The sequence below is a fragment of the Nycticebus coucang genome, chromosome 14, assembly GCF_027406575.1.
Source record: "Nycticebus coucang isolate mNycCou1 chromosome 14, mNycCou1.pri, whole genome shotgun sequence".
Classification (NCBI taxonomy): domain Eukaryota; kingdom Metazoa; phylum Chordata; class Mammalia; order Primates; family Lorisidae; genus Nycticebus; species Nycticebus coucang.
The window spans coordinates 89575884-89595800 of NC_069793.1; the positions used below are offsets into that span (position 1 = coordinate 89575884).

General features: G+C 35.1%; 1 protein-coding gene across 1 annotated transcript in view; it reads left to right on the plus strand.

Moving 5' to 3' along the window:
* The first annotated feature begins 1048 nt into the window (after nt 1-1048).
* The window catches only part of CNTN5 (contactin 5), a 1447249-nt gene continuing 1428380 nt past the window's right edge, over nt 1049-19917 (plus strand). Inside the window, exon 1 of the mRNA XM_053561942.1 lies at nt 1049-1278. The gene's annotated coding sequence lies outside the window, so the exon portion shown is untranslated. The remainder of the gene's footprint in view (nt 1279-19917) is intronic.

A 19917-nucleotide genomic window follows, 5' to 3' on the forward strand; every position in this document is an offset into this window, starting at 1 on the left:
TGAAAGCCGGAGGGAAGCGGGGTGCAAGCCCCGGCACAGACACAGGGAAATAGACCACAGGACGGGGGGTTTCCTCTCTGTTCAGTACACACAGATGCAAACCGCATTCTCTATGGAAATGCATTGCAAAAGAAGTATAATGCAATACGTTTAACAAATACCACCGGTTACCATCCTATCAATCCAGGGCATTGGAGAATGACTCAAAGTCTCAGAGAGGAAAAGTAGAGGGGAGGACCTGGAGTACAAAAGCACTCAAGCCGCCACACCGTGGATTCACTACCTGTGTTGTTTCCCCAATCACAGCTATTGCATATAAACGTTCAGAAAAAGGGCTGCCGTCCGAGACTTCGCCTTAGCTTTTTAAGAACTGGCACAACACAGAAAAATCAAGAGGAAATAAACACAGGCAGGGTCTAACAGTTCTCCGATGAAACTCCAAAGAGTATATACAAAAGAGAAGGGCTTCCCATTCAGGATTTAAGACAATTCTCCAAAGTGAGAAAGTCCACCCTGGAACCGACCTAAGTGAACGCGTCAGTCTGTGCCGAGCCCAGGACTGGGGATCAGAAGGCAGAGAGACGCGGGCCGGGGCGCAGGCACCCCCCGCGGGCGTCCCCCGCCGTCCTCGGCCGCGCGTTCGCTCTGTAATCTGTGCAGGTGAAACACCGAGGGGTGCGGAGCAGAAAGGCAGGGCCAGGGGGCCGAGCCCGCTGCACTCAGGGGGGCAAGGCCGGGTGGCCGGTGAGCCCAACCGAGAAGCGTCTCATTCCCTGCAGGAGCCTCGCAGTCCGCGCAGCCGGGGCCGTGGTCAATGGGGCTGCTCGGCCGAGGCGCGGGGCGCGGGGCGCGGGCGGCGGCGGGGCGGGCGGGGCGGGCCGGGCGCGCGGAGCCCCAGCCAGTCAGAGCGCGGGGCGCGGGGCGCGCGGGCGCATTGGCGGAGACACGCGAGCCCCAAACACGCCAGCCGGGGAGGCGCCGCACCTGCTCCCGATATAACCAAGTCCGGCGCGGGCGCGCCCGACTGCGCGCAGGCGGCAGCCAAAGTGCCATTAAAGCGCGAGGCTGCAGGGATGTGTGACCTGCGTCCCCGCTCCTGGAAGAGGCAGGGCGAGCCGGAGGATTCCCTCTGAATGATTAAGAACTCCGCAGTTCTCTTCTGCCACAGGCTGCGAAGGACCAGGGATCCGCTCTGCCTGAACTGCGCCCACGGGCAGGAGGATGCGAGCCGGGGACTGAGAGCCACCGAGGAGGGACGCGGGGTCCGGCACCGGGCGGGTAAGCAGCTGACACTCCTTCCCATGCCTGCCCATTGGGCGGCTGCGCTTCGTCTCCAAACACTCTGCGTCTCTGACACACTGGGTTCTTCTGCAAAGCCATCCTTTCTTGCCATGTTGCCAGAATGTAAAAAAAAAAACAAAAACAAACAAAAAAATCTGTAAAACGAGGTTTTGTTGTTGTTTTTGGTTTTAAATGCTGTTTTTCTCCGTTGGGGTAAAGTTGAAGCGAATACCTATTTGTGTATTCATACTACTATCCAAAATAAGAGCCAATGATTCCTGCAGATAAAACGCAAGGTGAAAAATGCCAGGATAGAGTAAGAGTGTGTCCACAAAAGAAACTAAACGTTCAGAAAATAGGATATTTTCCTTAGGTACTGAGTGTCTGTCTTGTGATTGAGCAGTGTGGTTTGAGGACGGAAGTGATTTGAGTATCTGAGCGTCTAGCAGTGCAATAACTTGTTAAAATTCAGTAGGGAGGCTCTGTAAGTGGAGTTCTACGAAGTTCAAGAGCCTGAGAAAAACAATATCCTGGATTATGCTGAGCTTTTTTTTTTTTTTTCTCGATGTTGTATACAGTTGTGATAGATTTAAAAAAATATAAGACTATGTCAGACATCCTTGCTGAGTTTTTTATCGGGATAAGTGGGAGACAGCATTAATTTGCACTTACATAAACATGATGTACAATGAGAGAATTAGTCTGCAGACCTGAACATTGAGAAGTGGTTTTACCTAAATATATTTTGGAAAGAACAGGAATCCATTAAATTAGAATTATTTTTATTTTTAAATTTTATAACCTTTCTAGTATAAAAAATACAACATCACGTGGTAATTTAAATGCAGGTTCAGAAGTAAAAAACTTTTAAAACTGTTGTTTGTGCAATGCTTTACCTGTAGCTGTTGCTTAATTCATATTCATCTGTTTCTTAATTTAAAAGAGAAAATCGTTTCATACTTCTACCCTGGTCTTCAATTTTAACTGGGCAAATAAAGATGAAATAAGTAGATGTTCATTAGGATACCAGCATTAAAAAAAAGGACAAAGTCTTAAACATTTATGGAGATATAATTGATGACTATTGAATTGCAACAGAACCACAGAAATATTAATGACTATTACAGGGAGCTTAAAGAAGTTCAGCATGATTAATATTGTGATTCTAAATATAAAACATTAGTAATCATTAGGTCATTCCTTTTTTTCAAAGTGCCTGAAGACAATTTTGAGCAATTCCCACATACTTTGCATATTCTCCTGTTTATGTTCAAATTATTATAATTATGTGTGGGTCAGCATGTTGAATTAAACTTGACAAACATATGTTTGCTCTGGATCAAATGGAAAAAGTAATCTGAAGATGTAAGACTCTGTCATATAAAAGAGCTGATTAAAAATAAAAGATATTGCATACAAAGATCAACTAAGTCGAGTGGAGAGAAAAAAAGCCTAAAAGTTAGAGTTAGAAGTTAAAAAAGGAAATGCTATCTAAGAAATAAAATTTGAGGAGTAACCTAGCTGGAGTGGAGGGGTTAGTACTAAAGCATAGCTAAAATAGAAAGTCCTCGAAACATTTATTTCAAGGGCCAATGTTTTTGTATAGGGATTGGTGTAGCCTTTAAATTGTTCCTATTTAAAACTTCAGAAAACTAAGAAAGGAGAAGAAAATCTATTAATTTTAATTTCTTTCTGATTACAAAGGCAACTAAACCTGTAAGTTGTGAGACACACACATCAGGGTGCTTTTGACATGTATCCAAAAAGCCATAGTTGTGGAATTTTTACATGAATGGCTGAAATACCTAAATGTTGCCCGAGGTGCAACACTTCAGCTGTAAGGTGGTCTGAAATCTTTATTAAGTTATGGAGATGAACTGAAATCAAATCATAAATATGTGCATAGGATATGCTTATTTAAGAAGAATCACCCAAAATTAACGCCTCAATCTTATATGTCTAATGAAGTAAAACTGTCTGTTAGGAATGTACCTGGTTCGATTATTATATATTTCTTTAGGTGTCTTATTTCGCAGTTTAGCAAACCTTTCCCTCCTTGAAGAAAGGAATGAGTGTGGTTGAACGTGAAAGCTGACTTAGCAGTAAGGACCAGAGGGTGTCAGTAAAGGGCAGAGGGCCCTGTGGATGAACAAAGTAGCTGGCTAGCACATACTGGAGTTTGTCTTACTTCCAAATAAAACAAAGGTATATTTTTGTAAAGATTAAAATGAAAAAGATAGAGATGTGTCTAGATGTCTATACTTGTGTAAAGATGACTTAACTATACATAAGTTTGTTTGGCTGAAACAAAGTTACAGCAAAGTTTAGTGTCTTCAACATCCCTCAGCAACTACTGTAGGATTTCGTGAGGGTGAGATATTTAAAATATTGTGATCTGCTGAGCACATCTTGCCACACATATTTTTATTACCTACAGTCTTTGAATTTTCCTTTTGAATATATTTTTACAAAGTTTTACTAAGAGGTTGGAAATTTAGTTCTGCTTCAAATAAGTCCATGCATTTATTTATATAGTTTGGTTATCTTGAAATTCTTACTGAAAGAGCTTGGTTTTATTCATCTTTTTCTTCTTTCTGAAGATGAAAAGATAAAATAACAGAGCTATGTGTTTCTGACGAGATTTTGTTTGGAATAGCGTTATAAGGTTGGGCTAATATGTTCCATGGACTTCTTAACACTTTATAGCAGGAAAGAGGCTGGTCGGAAGCTCAAAGCAGTAGAATCCCTGCAGAGGTCTATTTTCTGAGCCTTTGTGATCAATAACTCTACATTAGAGGCTGGTACATTTAAAAAAGTAATGGAGTATATAAAACTCTTAACACTTAAGATTTAGTATTAAAAAGTATTGTGAACTATGTTCCATATTCCTGCCCACTTAACGTTCTCCTGTTGTATGATTTTGGATATTCAAATTTGGTATTTTAAAAGAGCTCTGAGAAATGGAATATTATGAGTTTATAGTTTCCAACTTAAACAGTTTTTAGTTATTTTATTTAAAGTGAATAAAAAGTGTAGTATTTCAATACAGTAGATATTAGAAGAATATTTAAATGGCTATACATATATACTTATATGAATAGAAAGCGTTTTACAAGTAAATTTTTTCATCCAAGTTATTTCATAGTAATAAGTTAAATCTCATGCATTTAATACAGATTAGTTACATAGTCTAAAACTTCAGTTATGTTTTATATGTTATATATGTTTTTGTATACAAGCTAACTGTAGAAAATTTCCATGCCTATCAACCTCCATATATATAACACAGGTCTTTAAGTTCATATTCCAGAGTATTTTATGTGTTATATAAAGGAGGCTACATTCTAGCCTCCTCAAATACCAGCTAGGAAGAGTTAAAAGCCCCTGTCAAATGGAAGCTCCTTGTTGTTGAGTGCAGGGAAATGGAGCTTTCCAAACAGGCTGTAAAAGAATCCTGGAAAATATGTCAGAATTCTTGTCGGTTTTATGGAAATTTTTAAGAAAGCAACATTGAATCTACCATTTTAAATCTAGTAGGAAATATTGTGAGATTTGTCATTTGTGAGAATCTTTAGCAATTATAACCATGTTCTCTTCCTATGTGTGTTTCTTAAGCTAGAATTCCTTGTCATCACTGCCATTTTTAAACAGTTCTGAAAACGTTTCATTAATAAAAATGGATTTTTTTTTCTTTTCTTTTCTCAGTGGTTCCTTAAAAATTTATAGTGTCCTAAATAACTTGTTGTCTAGCTATAACTTTTTGTTAATGTTTTTCACAAATGGACTTCTCTTAAAAGACCTGATAGGACTCCCATGTTTCCTCTTATGCTAGTCATGGTTCCAAATTATGTCATGTACTGAATGTGCACAGATGAAAAAAAATGAGATCTTGATACAAAATAAAGGGCAAGTGCATTTCCATGAGTTTTCCATCAATCACATTGTTACAGTTAGTGTCTTTACTAGGAAATGTGGACCTATGTATGAGTGAAAGTGACTTATCTGAGAATTATTCAAATTTTAAGCAGTATTATTTTGGGCAAGGTGTATTTCATTCGTTTGAGTGATCAAAAACTCTCTTGCATGACCATTGACTAGAAAATGGTATATATATATATATATATATATATATGGTATGTATATATATATATACACACACATACCATTTTATGAGTGGAGTAGAGGGGTACTCCATGTCATTCTTATAGCTGTTAAATATTCAGAAGGAAAACATCGTATCTTCCATTCTTATCTAATAATACGTGTAGCATATGAGTTTAGGAAGAGAAATGTTGCTGGTTATAAAGGTCATAAAAATGAATTGAAATTCTTTACCTTTTGATAGTTGTAACATGGGCAGAAACATTCATCATGAGGCTAAAAATGCAACTGAGAGATATTATAATAGGGTAATGACAGAAATAATGCATCTAGAGCCACAATTGGAAATCTTAATGTATTTTCACAAATGCTTCACTAGTTGCAGGAATTTATGTTTATAAGGTAACTAGTAGATAAATGGGATGTTTATATTGTGATGAATATGCCTCTAAGTATATAATGTTCCATTGTTAATTTCTTCAATATTTCAATTAATATTGAAACATATTAACTAAATTATTTTTCTGAAATTAAGCTATATATAAAAGCACCAGAGTTTTGGACAATTATTTTAATAAATATTTAATTAAAATAAATTATTCTCATTTATCTAGGTTCTTTAATTTCAGTTTTATCCAAGAATTTACTTTAAATTATGAAGTATTTGCTGAGATGCTATTGTTCTTCAGCCTCTAAAATTACAGAATTAGGCAGAAATCCCTAGTGATTAAAATTAATATTATTGGGAGGTATAAGTGAGTGACAATAGGAATTTTTAAAGGACTTCTTGTATTCTAAAAAGAAATTTTTATTTAATTGGCAATTTGAGGATCATTGAATGCAATATGTTTTTTTTTTTTTTTTCCTGGGCACCTGCACAGGTTTAAGTGCCCCAAAATGTTTCTGAAAATGTTGTGACAGGTCTCAAATTTAGTCCATAGGTTCATATTTTGCCTTATTTTATTTTAAAACTCTCCTCTTCGTATTTTTTCTAAAAGATACAGACTAATGTAATATTGTCTCCCATATCACAAAATTTAAGAAAATAATTTTTTACTATTTTTCTGATCTGAGTATTTTGAGATAAAGACTTCAAAAATTATAACACTCATGAGTCCATTAAACCTCTGTTTTATAATTCAGTTTAGTACTCTCTTGTTATTATTATTTAATGCAGTGTTTCTAATGGCACTGGGTAAACTAGTAAATAAGCTTTCCTGTTGCTAAAATAACCATTTCATTAAAAATTAGCACAAATCTCATGAGTTATTGATGTGGAGACACAAGAGACAGTGACAAAATAATACCATTTAATGTTGGAAGGAGCTATTCGGAGCTCCTGTTTTCATCTGCTTATATATTATTCATATATTATCTACAAAGACTAATAAACTAATATGTAAAAAAGTGAACTGACCTTTTCAACATGGGAAGTAATGGAAAACATGTGCTCCGAACCTAATTTTCTTAAACTCAAGGTCAGAGTTTTGTTATAGTTTAGACTTCTTTTACTGTGAAAATCCTGATTACTTTTGTGTCTCTCCAAGTTAAGATTAAAACATAAGCATGGTGGGCTGTGCCTGTGGCTCAAGGAGCAGGGCGCTAGCCCCACATGCAGAGGTGGTGGGTTCAAACCCAGCCCTGGCCAAAAAAAAAAAAAAACATGAGCATATGTAATTTCCTTGTTGCCATAGTTTATCTGTAATAAAACACTGTCTTTGAAGATCAAAAAAATTATAATTTAATTATATTAACTCAGAGGAAACTAGTATAACCCCATTATTTTAGGTAAGAGCTGAAACATTTAACTGCTAGATGTAAACTTTTTGAAGATGAACTTGGTGTGCACTCACAGCTAAATCAAATAATTAAAGTTTTTTGACAGTTTGAATTAGGAAACTTGGTAACTTTTCGGAGTATTGCAATTTCATAGGAAAAGGGCTGTGAGTGATTTTTCTTCACAATATATGTGTAATATAAACATCCATTTCCTTTGTTAATAGTTTTTAGTTTTTTCCAGATTAACATTTTTTTTTTTTCTCCCTGGTAATGGGGGCACTAAATGACATGGAAACTCAGCAAGAAATGTGGGTGAGAAAGTATTTCTGTGTTTGGTAAATGTGGGGTAAAAGTTTAAATCATGGGTGTTCTTAGGGTAATAATGATTTTAAAGCATTTGATAACAAACCAGAGTGTATTTCCCTACAAATACGTCCTTTTCTTCTGTATTTTAAAATGAAAATACCAACTTGCCTACAACTTCTGGTTTTACTGTTATATGTGTTAAAAGAAGTTAATGGAATACAATTTGTGTCTGCAATAATATTTATTCTCATTGTTTCTGAACCAAAGATTATTATCTGTGGTTAATTTTAATAATGCGATATAAATTATTTAGAATGAATATGTACACTAGAAATTCTTCAGTAGAACTGACCATGATTAAAAAAATAAAATCACCACAGTGTAGTTCAGTGGAAGGAAGACTAAATATTCCTGGGTGTTCAGATACAACACACTTTTTACAGATTCCTTCCCTGGAAGCTTTGTCAAATTATAAGAGTGTGTGTGTATGGGATGGATTTAAATTTTAAGACTCTCTTTTTCTTTAAATAGTAATTACTGAAAGGTGACAGGACAGGTGCCCTATAGATGAGGTAAAAGACTGTGGCTAAACAGATTTATGTTTTCTCTGAGGTCTTTTTTTTTACCCCAAGAATAGCTACAACTCAGGAACAAAATGTAAATATATTCTCCAAGTCCAATGAACCAAGAGTCCTTAACATTTTTTGAATTCTTTCTTTACTTTTCTAAAACTCACCTTAGTGTTTTCACATAACAGCGGTCATAGCAGGAAAGAGAGGTTAACTTGAGAGGTAAGTTAAATGATCCCTAATTCATCTTTAAAAAATGTATCCTGTTAACTGTGTTTAAAAATGTATGACTACGTTAATTTTATTCCACCTTTTTTAAAACTATATCATGAGAAATCACGTTTGTCCTTGTTCACTGGGGTCTTGTTAGTGTGTGCTTCAAGGTGTAAAATTAATGAAAAGTGATTCTGTTCACATTTAAAGCAATTTCTACATTAGTTCACTCACTCAAACAGTCTACTGTGGGCAGTTGTAGTCCCAAGAAATAATATAAAGGGAATATAAGTAGTTCATGTCCTGGTGAGGGAAATGGACGCTTAGGGTAATGTAATTCCAGGGGAGACGTGCAGTGGTGGAGGTATATACATGGCCCAGACACAACCTTTCGGCATTTCTCCTTTGGGAGACTGCTGTGACTTTGCTCATACCGAGTCATTCCAGCCTGGACTGTTCTCTAATTGCTGCATTTAACCCTCAGTGTCTAAGTTATTTTGAAGTAATTTAGTTCTAAGATTTACCTGACCATGTCACATGTATACCGTGATTTTGTGCATCTTCTTATGGTCCTAACTGTAATAACTCGGAGACATCTAGTCTCTGATGATACAGCTGAATCTGAGATGAAGTGGATGAAGCTGAGATGCTGAGAAAAATACGTTGTTACCAATAAACCTGATTTCTGTTAGCTGTTAAGTATGACACACTAGTGGTGCTGGTAAATTTTATTTTATGAAGGTGGATTAATTGCGAAGATAATGAAGTTTTCCAGGCCTCTTCCAGATAAAAGTCCTAATAATGGTAGCAGAAAACATTATTTTAATAATTATAAGAACATGTCTGACATGGGGAACAGTATGGACCTCAGCAACTGGTGTTTAAATTTTAGAGTTCTGTTCAGTCCCTTTAACATGTTAGTTGTATAATTTTACATGTGACTTCACCTTTCTTTATGTAAAAAAATGGGGATAAATGACTGTAATTTAAGTTGTGAAAATGTAAAAAGAAAAAACCTATACTTATTAATGATAAAAAAAGGCAGTGCTCAAAACATCAAATGAATAAGTTGGGGAGGAAATTTTTATTTTCATTCAAATCTAATTCTGAGCTTAAATTATGTATTCATCTATGAAAATACTGTGGTGTGTGTGTATGACATAGTGCTTTTTTAATCATGGAAGAGACGGATGTGTATTAAACGGGAGCAATTAGAGATTATGCTGTCTATTGATTTTTTATTCAAGTACTTTTCTGAATAGGTATTTCTTTCAACCCTAGTGTGTATAGTATCATTTGCTATTGGAGATCCAAAGGAAAGTGAGAGTTTTGATCTCTAACAATGGAGAGATGAAAAATTTTTCAGTAAGTATCTAGATTAAAAAGAAAATATTCTCATAAATTTAATTATAGAGACATTGGCTATACATTCTGAAGATCTTGAAGGAATAGAAATAAAATTAAAAAAAAAAAAAAAAAAGCTGGGTGTGATGGCAAGTTCCTGTGGTGCTAGGTACTGGGGAAGCCGAGACGAGGATTGTTTGAGCCTCAGAGTTTGCAGTTGTAGTAAGCTAGGATGACATCATTGCACTTAAGCCTGGGTGACACAGAGAAACCTTGTCTCAAACCAAAAAACCAAAACAAAAAAAAAAGAAAAAAAAACCCACAAATACATGCACACCTAATGAAAACATTTAGAGCAGGCATCCTCAAACTTTTTAAACGGGGGACCAATTCACTGTCCCTCAGACTATTGGAGGGCCGGACTACAGTTTAAAAAAAAAAAAACAACTATGAAAAAATTCCTATGCACACTGCACATACCTTTTTTTGAAGTAAGAAAACAAAATGGGAACAAATACAATCATACTGCCTCATGTGGCCCGCGGGCCCTAGTTTGAGGACCCCTGATTTAGAGTATCCCAAGAAACAAGATTTTTATCTCAAGATTGGGTAATATTTAAGGTTCACTCCGTTTTTGCCCCTTCCTGACTTAACTACATTATTTTTCTTATTTCTCTCAGTTTATTAGCATTTCATTTAAAGGACTTTCTCTTGGCTTTGATCTACTGTTATTCTATCTTATGACTGTGTGAGTTATGAAGTTTTGATGAAGAGGAAAATTTGAAGTAGTAAAATTAGGGGTTGTCAGATGAGTATAAGATGAACTCCAAACAGAGAAAACAAGAGAACGTACATATGGGAAGTCACCCGAAAAACATGGACTTGGTAGATTCAGGTTCAGTCCTCACTCAAGTGCTTCCCCAAGTATTTCTCTGAGTAACGCAATAATTGTTCTCAGTTTTCATTTCTTTCTGTATAAAAGAATGATATTAACTACCATACTATCTCAGTTTTTGAAGATTTTTTGCAAGAAGGAAATGAGACTCTGTGGATATAGGAATCAGAATTACTTCCTTTTCACATTTAGGTATATAAGCTTATAAAACCTCTTTTTATCTTTAGGTTTTTAAAGGCAGAAAAATCATTCGAATTTTGTATAAATATACAAAACTAGAGCCATAGGTACATGATTCTAGGTTTCCAAATATGAAAATACTTGTTTTCTTTGCACAATACTGAAAATTCATGTATATTTGCTGATTGTGAAATGCTTTTCTTTCATGGCCTTAATTTTCCTTGCTGATATCGGAAGTGATTAACTCTTTTTGGCTATTTTTATTTTATTGATACTTTGCTTTGCTTCACCTGAAAAAGTACATTTTTACTTTTCCTTTACAAAATTATTTATAGCAAAGATTCTATTTTAGAAATAAAGATATTTCCCATCTTATTTTGTAAGCCCTTGTAATAGTAAATGAGTATAGAATACATTAATTTGAAGTTATTTCCCCTGTTTATTTTCTTTTTTCAGGTTTGTTATCAATTTTTCTACTTTTCTAAAGTAGTCTTATGAAAAAATAGCTTATTCTGCATATGGTGTGTAATGCTAATTCATTGAAAAAAATTGCAACGAAAACATTTTAAATTGGGTGGCTTGGTGCTCGTAGCACAGTGTTTACGGTGACAGCCACATACACCAAGGGTGGCGGGTTAAAACCCAGCCTAGGTCAGCTAAACAACTGCAACCAAAAAATAGCCAGGTGTTGTGGCGGGCACCTGTAGTCCCAGCTACTTGGGAGGCTGAGGCAAGAGAATCTTAAGCCCAAGTTTGAGGTTGCTGTGAGCTGTCACGCCACAGCACTCTACAAAGGGTGACATAGTGAGACTCTGTCTCAAAAAATATATATATTTTTAAATTGTCATTGGAGTTTAGAGAAATAAATGGAATGATTTAATGTCAGCTTGTAAACACTTTAAGATATATTTTCTAAAAAAGACATTTAGACATATTACTATATTAGTTTTTTGGCTTGACTCCTTTGGAAATGAATTATTAAAAAGTAAACCAATGTTAGGATTTAGTAGGTAACTCATATGATATCATATGACATGCATAGTATATAATATGAGTTACCTAATAAATATATCTGTATATATATCTAATAATAATATATCTATATATACCTAATATATATATATCTGTACAACCAATCAAGTGGTTCCTGAAATACTAACTGATTATTCCACTATTGAAGAAGATAAAGCATATTAGAAAGAAATGGAAGAAACAAATCTCACATAAAAATGTTGTCTTTCAAAAATGTGTGAAAAGACTTACTGAATCTGGAGATCTTGATTGGGGGGCCAGAACGGTGAAGAAAACCACTAAGCTGACAGGAGAGGGAGCTAACAGAAAGGAACTTTACATTATTTAGTGAGAAGTTAATTAAATACATATTCATGTGATGGACTGTTTTAAAAAATGCTGAAATTGATGTTTCACTTGAAACAAAGATGTCTTTATTTTTCTCCATACATTTGTCTTATGAAGTAATAATTTTAATATAGAAATACATGGTTTATGTTTTCAAATTACGTAATAAAATGACAATAAAATGCCCACATATTTGCTTGGATAAATGTTCATTTAAAAGAAAGAAATGACCTAGTGCTTTCATTTTACATGATTAGTTGACTCTACAGAACAGAACTTTATTACGTGTTTAAGAATTAAGAGAATTAAGAACTTCCCTGATGTGTTCATCTGGTTAATTAAGTACATTTTCTAAGTATACATCTCTAGTTGGCCAGTGTTTGCCTTTAACTAATGCCTAAGTTGTCTATGTCAGATAAACTACTTTTTTATCTGAAGGAATAACTCTATTATTAGTTTTTTTTTTTTATCTTTTCATTTTAAACACACCAGAGGACTGAAATTTTTCCCATGAGGAAAAGAGAAAAATGGGTATTTCTTCTTATTAGGCTTTATTTCCTAAGTAAACATAATACAGATACCATTTTAAGGACTGGTGTATAAAATAAATTGTTTTGTAGTAGAATTATTTTCCAGTAATAAAACATAATAATTATAATTTTTCTTCTAAATTTCCATTTATAAAGAATCCATTGTTATATAACAATCACTTACAATATGATCTTCAGCTACTTTCTGTTAGAATATAAATTATCTTCTCCATTTGTGTGTTGTTAGCCTGAAGACTACCTGATAGTTTTTCTTTACACGTCTGATCTTGGTTACCTAAAACTGCAGTTGGTTCTGAACCCTATATATAAAATACAGTGGTTTTCAGTCTGCTAACCAAGCTGGCCACCAAGTGACTAAGGGGCACGTAGTGTATACAGGCTGTAGAGACTGGGAGAAGGGATGATTCACATCCTAGTGGGACAGAGAAAGACACTGGGAGGTTTCATTATGCTACTCAGAACAGCACCAATTTAAAACTTATGAAAACTTCATTTCTGTAATTTTATATTTAATATTATCAGACCATGGTTACCTGGGTAACTGAAACCATGGGAAGTAAAACCAGTGATAAAGACGGAATACTGTGTCAGAATATCTTTATCCATTCATCTGCCAAAACTTTGGTCATTTCCATATCCTGCTGTTGTGAACAAGTTGCAATGGGCATAGGGATTTAGGTTATCTTTTAAAAGGGAGTGGGGTGGGTGGTGCCTGTGGCTCAACTGGATAGGGCACTGGCCCCATATGCTAGAGGTGGTGTATTCAAACCCAGCCCCAGCCAAAAAAAAAACTGCAAAAATAAATAAATAAATAAATAAATAAAAGGGGGTGGGGTGATTTATTTCATTTCTTTTGGGTATGTATCCAAAGAGGGATTTCAGGGTCATACAATATTTCTGTTTTTAATTTCTTTAGAAACCTTCATACTGATCTCACCAACCTACATTCTCACCAACAGGGCACAGGGCTCCCTTTTCTCTACTTTCTGACAACACTTGCTATCTTTTTTCTCTTTGAAATAAGCCATATTAAAAGGTGTGAAGTGAATCTCCTTGCATGTTTGATTCCTATTTTCCCGATGGTTAGCGATGTTAACTACCTTGTTACATAACTGTTGAACATTTTTACATCTTCTTTGGATAAATGTCTACTCAGCTCCTTTGTACCTTTTAAAATCAGGTATTTTGTTTTCTGCGTATGTTTTGTTTCATTTTTTTGCTTTTGAGTTGTATGCTTTTTAAAATATATTATTTAGCCTTAAAAAGGAGATCTTGCATTTGCAACAATATGGATGTTCCCAGAGGACATAATATTGAAAGAAATAAGCCAAACACAGAAGGAAAAATACTCCATGATCTCATTTATATGTGGAATCTTAAAAATAAAATCAAGTTCATAGAAATAGAACAGTGTGGTTACCAAATGTGTGTGTGTGTGTGGGGGGGGGGAGTGAGGAAATAGAGGTTACAGTTAAGTGAGATGAATAGGTCTAGAGACCTAAGGCACGACGTGAGGGCAGTTAATATTGGATTGTACTCTGGGAATTTTCCAAGACAGTGGATTAAGAAAAGTAACTATATGAGAGAATAAATGTGCAAATTTGCTTTATCATGGTAACCACTTCACCATATGTATCAAAACATCATGTTGTACACTTGAACGTGTATAATAGAAATAGATAAATGAAGCATATTTTAGGATTGCTGCCACCGCCAAAGAATATAATGAAAGCTGAATTTCCGTCCTGAAACAGTCTTCCAGTTTCACCTTTCAGAGGTAGCTGTTATCAATAGGTGGATAATGTGTCTTTTTTTCTTGATATAATTTTGGCTGTGCACATAACAAAAAAATTATTAATGTTTTATACAGCAGATCATTCTTGATTTACATATTAATAGTTTCTCAGGTGAAATTATTTATTACTGTATTTGTCATATAAAAACACAAATAAATATGAATTAAAAATTCACATGCATGCATTCTTACAAAAGCATGAGTAGATCTAGAATTAAAATTACTAAGTCAGTGAGACTGTGCGTTTAAAATTTTGGTTTTATTGCTGAATTACCCTGCATAGGGATGTTACTAATTAACTCTCCCACCAACAGTGTATTATCAGAACGTGTGTCTCTTGACAGTCACCAACGCAGCGTATTATCAAACTTTGTTCCATAACCATCAGAATAGTTGAAAAAAGTATCTTATTTGTAATATTTTGAATATCTTTTTATAAATTTGTAACATTTATTTTCTTTGACCTACTGTTTCTGCCCATCCCCTAATTCTACTCTATTGAGTTGTTGTTTCTTATCTCTTTTATTTATTAACAGAAAGAAAGAAACAAATAGCATCAAGAAGTCAATTAAAAACACTTGGAGACATTGCCAGATTTTCTAAAAAATAAAATGCATATCTGTGAAAATCTAGACGTAATTATATAAATGGTATTTTCTCCCCTCTTTCACTGTAAAAAAACGTGGAGATGCAATGGAGAGAAGTTAATTCTACTTGGATAGAATAAAAGGTCTTCAATCAAAGAAAAAAATCAGTCTACATGAGTCTGCCTTCTCATGTCTGAACTAGCCCTCCAAATCTCATTCACCCTACACCGATTCATGGCATTTTTCACTGGAAAAATCTTCCTCCAGACTGGTGTTCTCTCTCTGTTCTCCAGTATGTCAATACTGATGAAATAATCTTCTGAAGAGTCACACTTGTCATGCCATTTCTTTGCTGAGAGTCGAAAAGCATTAATAGGTCTTTCTGTTTGAAGAACACATTTCAGATTTTGAAGAGTTCTTTTAAAAAGTTCCATAACTATCCTTTAGGTTACAGTGGTTCTCAACCTTTCTAATGCCGCGATGTATTTTCATTGTTACAAAGGGGTGGCGACCCACAGGTTGAGAACCGCTGAAGGTTTAGGAACTCTTTCTAAGCGCCTCAGCAATTACAATAATATGTATATTTTAGATTGAGCCACCCCATGATCGCATTAATGTACACAGCTATGATTGAATAAAAAAAAAAATAAAAATAAAAGTTACTTTTCCTATTAGATTGCAAGCTGCTTTAAGGGTAAGAATGTGTTTTGATACTTTTTATAAACTATCTTGCATGACATAAACACTGCAGATTTATTTATTTGTCCCAGTACATAATTATTTAAATAATATATAATGATCTAACTATGTCAACATTGAAAAATACTACATATGAACCAATTAGCTTTTGTGTAGTATAACAGACAGTGTTCAGGCAAGTGGGAACAGATTCCTTTCAAGTCCATGACCTGGTAACATCAATAAAACATACAGGGCGGGTGGCGCCCAGCCTGCCCAGCTGAGAGGAGGACCTGCCAGGCCTTCTGTGTCTCTTCCCGCTGCGGCCTGCAGAGGAGCCAGCAGGTTGGAGGGTGGGTGGAGGGGCTGTAGGAGGCTCCAGTGGGGGGGGTGTAGGGGGCAGGCAACTGCAGAGGAGAGAGCTCTGGGTTGCCAGCTCAGGGAGAGGGGTAATGTCTCCGCCAGGCCTCTGTCTCCCCTGCGCATACACCTGCAGCTGAGCAGGGAACCCCCAATTCCCAGGCCTGATCAATTTCATGTAAGTTTTCTAGGCCTGGGAAATTTCTTGCACTGAACATTCTGACCTTTTGCCCCCAGCCAAAGGGACTATATCCATTCATTCATTAGGCTAATATATATACACACCCCTGGGCAAAGGACCTAGGCAGAGAGCTTTTTCTATATTCTTTTCTGTAAAATAAATCCTGTCTTACCACTGTGGCACATGGATTTGTTCTTCGAGTCCCGAAACCTACTAAAGAAGAAATTCCAGTAACTAATCATTTTTCCAAGTTGCTTTTTTAAAATTTGAATGAAGATCTAAAACTTTCATATTCTTAAAAAATTGTAATGAAACTTTTTCTTTTAAAAATCTTTTGATACTTAAATTATGTTGACTTAATGGATTTTGCTCTATCTGCATTGCTTGGTAGAAAACATGTTAATATTGCTTGTTACAAAACATGGTCAGTGGACCAACACTCATTTTAGCTCTGCTAAAACGTTTTTATTTTTACACATTTATAAATTTCTAGCAGGTCTACCAAGTTAAAACTTCTTAACACAGAAAAACAAGAAGGATATGAAAATTCTATAATGAACGATGTACTGTATTTTGACTTCATCCCTGAAAAAAATTACAAGAAGTGTTCATAAGTAAAAATGTTCCATCCATAACTAAAATATATCGTAATCCTAATTGTTAGTTCTTGTTATCATACAATTCCATCCCAAATTAACACATTGGCGACTAGCTAAACAGCACAAGAAGAGTAATAATTAGTTGACAATTCAAAAGACATTTTCTGATTCTTTTCAGATTAATATTCACAAAAATGAAAATTTTGATAGTTGTATTAAAAATAGAGTCCATCAACTCAGTTTCTGATATTCGTATGAAAACAGTGGCAAGAAAAAAAAAGGAACAAGTGTGTTTTAGGAGGAGCAAAAAAAGGAAGGAAAATCCTCAAGAGGAATTGATTTTAAAAGCCAAAAGGCATTTCCAAGCTTTTCAGATCCTTGACTATATTTAAGCATGGGAGTACGTTACTACTGCTTCCATGCCTCCTCTGCTTCTTGGAACCAATTCCTTCTGAAGAAGAGATCTGTGTCATTAATAGGAAATACGGTGCTACTGAATTGCATAAAGGATCCGCGTTCTTATGTTTTTAATCACTAGACACACGCAGAAAAGTCAAGCTGCTGTTCATTCTGTTCACTTTACCACAAAAGAAAATATTGATAGGAAAACTGAAATGGAAGACCAAGACTTCTGAGATCAGAGGAAGACAGAATTTGCAAGTGTCAAACACAGAGAAGCTAACCAGAGTCACATTCATTCCAGTGACATACAATTGGAATTACCTTCCATCTGTATGACTTCATAGGATGGTGAGCAATAACTTAATAAGGGAAAAGAGTATGTATACTTGCTCCTGAGCACTGAATTCCAAAATAGGAAAAAAAAAATAAATAAAATCTAAAAACAAAGCCAAAGAACCTGCTTGTTGCATTTGCTTGTATTAAGAAATAGATGGGCTAAAAGAATCGTCAGTTTTAGAGGGACGGAGGGAGGGGGGTGGGCCTTGGTGTGTGGCACACTTTATGGGGGCAAGATATGATTGCAAGAGGGACTTTGCCTAACAATGGCAATCAGTGTAACCTGGCTTATTGTACCCTCAATGAATCCCCAACAATAAAAGTACTTTGAGTGCTATTAAAAAAAAAAAAAAGAATTTTATTTGGAATTTTAAAATTTTCATTGAAAATAATTTACATATTTTAAAAAATGCGTACCATCTGAAAGTATCAAGAAAAATCTCAAGTTTTCTGTATTTATTTACTCGTAAGTTTAGCTAGCGGATCATTGGAGGATGTAGACAGATTTAACCTCCATTGCTTTCATAGTTTCAGAAGGCTTATGCCAATCTAATGTGACCAATTACCTAGCCAATTATTTTCTCAGTAACAGATGGATGGGGTAGGAGATTGGACTGGTTGGGCTATTTTGCCAAAGTGTCAGTGAGAGGTGAAAGTTCCAGAGAAAATGGAAAAACATGAAAAAGTGTCATACAAATGCATGCAAACTTTGAAAGATAATTAACTAGAAACAAACCATTTTGTTACTGTATTCATGTGTGTGATATCTTAATCTGAATATTGTAAAACTCTCAAAGACTTAATGTGTAGTTTAAAGTATTAATCATATAAAAAACCTTTTTTACGAGGTTTTCGTTTCTAGTCCTTATCTTAAACATTGTCATTGTTATTAAATGTTAAGCCTTTTTAATTTTGTGAAGGCAAAAAGTGGAAACCTAACAAACACATGTCTATGTTAAAAAAAAAACTCCCATAGCGGAATTCATTATAAAAATAATTATACACCGTAAATATACTTTAGTAGATCTCAGATAAATATTGCACTAGCTTGATTAATTCCCATAATATTGATATTTGATAATATTTGGTGCATATTATTCTAAGCTTTATAGTTACTAGTAAATTTCATTTCTTTTCACATAGTTTAAATTTCAAAAACATGAGGATATAAAAATTCAAAGATAAAAACAAATGAAAAATCAAAGAAATATTAAGTCTGTGGAAAAACAAAAATAAAATGAAAACAGTTCAGCTTAGCTATACTTGCTGTTTACTGAGTGGAAGGAAAGCTGACATCTGAATGACATCGAACCATTTTTAAATATTAGTTTATCAAGTTTACTCTGAATGTTTTATGCATGCAATAGCACTCACAGTATCCAATAGTTAAACGTTTTATTGATGCATATATGGAGAGTCTAAATTACATATTTGTGTATGCTATCAACTTTCTTTTATGGAAAAAGGAGAAATAACTGTCATACACCTTAAATATCCAGCATTAACATTTCTTTAGTAAAAATTTTAGGGCTCTCTACAAAATTTTTAAAATCCTGCAAAATGTACTTAATCTGCTTCCAATTATCACCAGTTATCCTTATCATCACTAGTCTAGGAGGAGCTAAATCAACTCTATAAAGAAAATTTAACTTAAATGTAACTTTATTTTAACTTTGAACTTCTCTTCTCAAATCTAAATCCTTATTTCTCATTCCTTCAATGACAGCAAAACTGAGCCTGTCCTAACCTTGAATTTTCAGTATACCTATTTATATTTCATGGAGTAGGCATTTACTATCAAGAGGCAACCTTAAGCACTTTCTAATTACTTCAGAATTTGCCTATGAAATTTGCCTGTTTAAAATGTTTTGTTTCCACATCAGCTTTGTTCAGTCATTCCTTCTCTTCTCTAGGACCTCTGCCCCCTCTGATTTTTGCCATCTCTGTAATAGCCTCAGTGTCTCCATTTTTGTAGCCTTTGTTTTAGGCCTATCGCACATGTAAGCTGGTACAGACTAAGAAAAATAAGCTTGCAGACAGTCTTGCTTCTACTCAAGATACCACGCTCACCCTTCTCTGCTCCTTCAAACATACCTGTTTGTAAACCTTATCTCGCCCCCTCTGTGTTCACTGAAGACAGTTTCATGGGTCTCTTTATTCCTAAAAGCAGGTAGGCACTCATCAAACGCTTATTGCAGAATGCATGATTGCTTGAGTCCTATCATATAATTGTCCTCATGAAGTATAGTTTTAGATATCCATGAATGTAACGTGACTCAATTTGCTGCAATAGTAAACAGCATAATATCAAAACGATCATTCCCCAATCTTTTAGTTTCAGCACAGATGGAAATATCTCAGGCATAGTTATGATGAATATGCAAATGGTAGCCATTATATG